Source organism: Schistocerca piceifrons, chromosome X, assembly GCF_021461385.2.
Source record: "Schistocerca piceifrons isolate TAMUIC-IGC-003096 chromosome X, iqSchPice1.1, whole genome shotgun sequence".
Lineage (NCBI taxonomy): Eukaryota > Metazoa > Arthropoda > Insecta > Orthoptera > Acrididae > Schistocerca > Schistocerca piceifrons.
The window spans coordinates 125,103,934-125,107,460 of NC_060149.1; positions in this window are offsets into that span (position 1 = coordinate 125,103,934).

The following is a 3,527-nucleotide window of genomic DNA, read 5'->3' on the forward strand; positions in this document are numbered from 1 at the left end:
AGAAACAACAGCAGAGAATGACCTATAATAAACTATAATGAACTATAATACATCATTACTTCTCGTTTCTTGTGGCCATGATTTCTGTACCAAACCAGCAGGCAGACATGCTGGCACAGGCTATGGTGAATCAGTGGATACTGAAGTTTGGAACACCAGAGACCATGATAACTGACGAAGGCACTAATTTTATTTCTGAGTTATTGAAGCAATTGTGTTGACTTTTACACATGAGTGGGAGGACTTAGACAGTGCACAGAACGATAGGGAAAATACTAAATGGCTCTGATTACTATGGGACTTAACATCTTTGGTCATCAGTCCCCTAGAACTTAGAACTACTTAAACCTAACTAACCTAAGGACATCACGCACATCCATGCCCGAGGCAGGATTCGAACCTGCGACCGTAGCAGTCGCGCAGTTCCGGACTGAGCGCCTAGAACCGCTAGACCACCGCGGCCGGCTAGGGAAAATACTGTGTTATAATATAAATAGTTACCATTGTGATTGGGGTGCCCTACTACCACATGCAGGAGCAACATTTAACTCAAAGCTCTATATGAAAATGGGCTGATCTCCACATGATGTTATTTTTGGACAGATGTTTGCCTTCTGTTTCAAATTATACAAACCACCCCTGTATCCTCCATTCGAAGTTTTGCTAAAAGATTAAAAAGTATCTGGAGCAAGGTTAAAAAGATGAAGACAAACCTCTAGAACAACAGGAAGTCACCCACCACAGGATATAAAAATTGCACAAGTACCACTTTGGGCAATGAATGACGTTAACTAACCCATATCTTCCACACATTCCAGATCAAGAGTGACCACACCAATCATCATGGTCTATCCGCCGCATTGTACCGAAATTTGCTGACGACTCTGCTGAGTTCTTTGCACGGAGTGAGGTGGCACAATGTTTGGCACACTGGTCTCGACCGAACGAGGTGGCGCAGTGGTTAGCACACTGGACTCGCATTCGGGAGGACGACGGTTCAATCCCATCTCCAGCCATCCTAATTTAGGTTTTCCGTGATTTCCCTAAATCGTTTCAGGCAAATGCCGGGATGGTTCCTTTGAAAGGGTACGGCCGATTTCCTTCCTAATCCTTCCCTAACCCGAGCTTGCGCTCCGTCTCTAATGACCTCGTTGTCGACGGGACGTTAAACACCAACCACCACCACCACCACTGGCCTCGCATTGGGGAAGTTCGTTTCATGTTAACAAGGACCATATCAGGCTGTCGAGATGTCATCTCTGATTGATGCCAAAGTGAAACTTTCGATCCACATCACAGTTACCCAACTAGAACAAAATTCCACCCATTGAGGGCACTCTGGAAGCACAGCCTCAATTGCTGACAGCCCCTTCTGAAGCATACCCATATGCATTGAGGTCACTAAGTGGGCTTGTGAACTATTTGAGGTCACAATAGGTATATGAATGTTATGTATTTTCTTGTAAGTGATTAGGGATATGTGTGTATATGTTATGACAATGTTTATGTTTTAAGAAGCACCAAATCACAGAGGGTGTTGCTTTTAATGAAGATGCTCACAAGTGAGCGTGAAGGAGACATTTAATTTTGGTGATAGATGAAAGGAACGTCTGTGTGAAATTTTTATTTGCAAAGTTAGTGGCACTTCAGCGTGTTTCATTTAGTCTTATATGAAAACATCGCTGCTACATAGTACAGTACATTTATTGTTTTGTTAAGTATGTGTTTTGTGTGGAAGTAATCGAGCAGATACTCAGCAGGCAGCAGGTTGGCAGTTTGTGTGTGTATTTGTGCCACACTGTGGCATTTAAAGTCAAAGATTCTTTATAATGGATATTTGCTAAGTTAATTTAGTCATCTTGGGTGATTGGGGGATACGAGAAAGTCTCACGCACTACTCTTCATTTTGGAATTACTGTTGTGCCGGACTGGGCAAGTCACCATCTGCTCCACGAAATAGATACACACAGTCCTGGGTTACGCAAGTTCATCTTGTTCTATTCCCAGAAGCCTGTAACTGAGTGTTCTAGGGAGGTGATTACAAGCGAAACTGAATTCTTTCAAAAGATAGGGTCACATTGGTAAATTTGGTAGCTGTCATTTGCACCTGCTATGTGGTACACAGCGACTAGATCTGCAGGGGCAAAGATTGTTGATTAATGACCGCTGACTCGATATTTCAGGTCGTACATTTTGGTTACCAACCTCCATCACTGGGAACACTATTCTAGACATCACCTACTCATTGATTTGTCTACCTGACTTACTCTTCGAGATCCTGGCTAAAGAAGATCAAACTTGCCTAAGTAACAACCTAGACCCACCCTTCTCTGGATCAGATAGTAGCTGTACAGAACAGCTGAATGATCATGCGAAATAATATTGGACCGAATATCGTCACCAGCGCCTGCATAATTATGACGATAACAGGCATTGTTTATTGCCATCTCAGGCATACAGTTACTAGATCCTACTCCTGTCATATTCTAACCTATAGATGCATATCATTCATGTTGGAATCAGTGAAGATCTGACTTAGCCTCGAAGAATTGAAGTAAAATAGTACATAACTATACTTAGAAACTCCATGTGTGTGCATCGCTGGACGGAATTTCTGGACATAGTGTAATATAGAAAAGGACAGAAAGACACCAAAATATGATGGTTACTCAAGGAGTGTTTACCTCGTACTCATACAGGAAGATGTAAAGTGTAAAAACAGTTGTAAGTATATTAGCGATTTTGTTTAAAGTCAGTTACTTAAGCAGTAATCAGGTGGCCCAATGTTTTCATAGGAGGGAGCAAATGTAATGGCTAACACCATAGGCAATGAACATCGCCATACCCACGGCATTAGACATTGCTGTCTGTTGCAGCAACTTACCTCATGCCAATACAACAACCCCCAGCAGTAGTGAGATACTTCTGCCCTTCAACCTACTACCACAAAGCACTATCCCGGGCCCAGGACACTTACCACACTTCGGGGAACTTCAGCATTATGATGGACTGTGACAAAACTTCTCCTTCCACGTCATCAGCTCCAAACAACAGTATTTAAATGTCCAGGTCAACCGAGCAGGTCGTCAGCATTGTAGGCCTATGCATCAATGCCAACCCATGTGTCAGTTTCCACTGCCAGCTTGGCGTCTTCTGATGCAGCTACCACCATCACAGCTGGGCTGTGAACCAATTACTGCAGCTTGATGGCTTCAGCATCAGATTGCCTGCAGTCTACCGTTGCACCACAAGTTCACCCACTGCGGTTGCCACTGTCACTCCATGCCTGCAGCATGAAGTGAGGACCTCTTAGCTCTGCTCTGTGGGGGTCTGACACTGCCAAACGCCACTTTCCAGTCTTTGGTCATGAGTTCATCACTTTGGGCAGTTCTGTCGTCTTCTGCTGCGATGGCTTGTATTACCATGACCACATGACTCCGTGGCACTATCAACATTATCCTACCGGCAATTGGAATTCACTAACAATGGCTATTTGCCACTAGGCAGTCTCTCCGAGAAAACTCCTG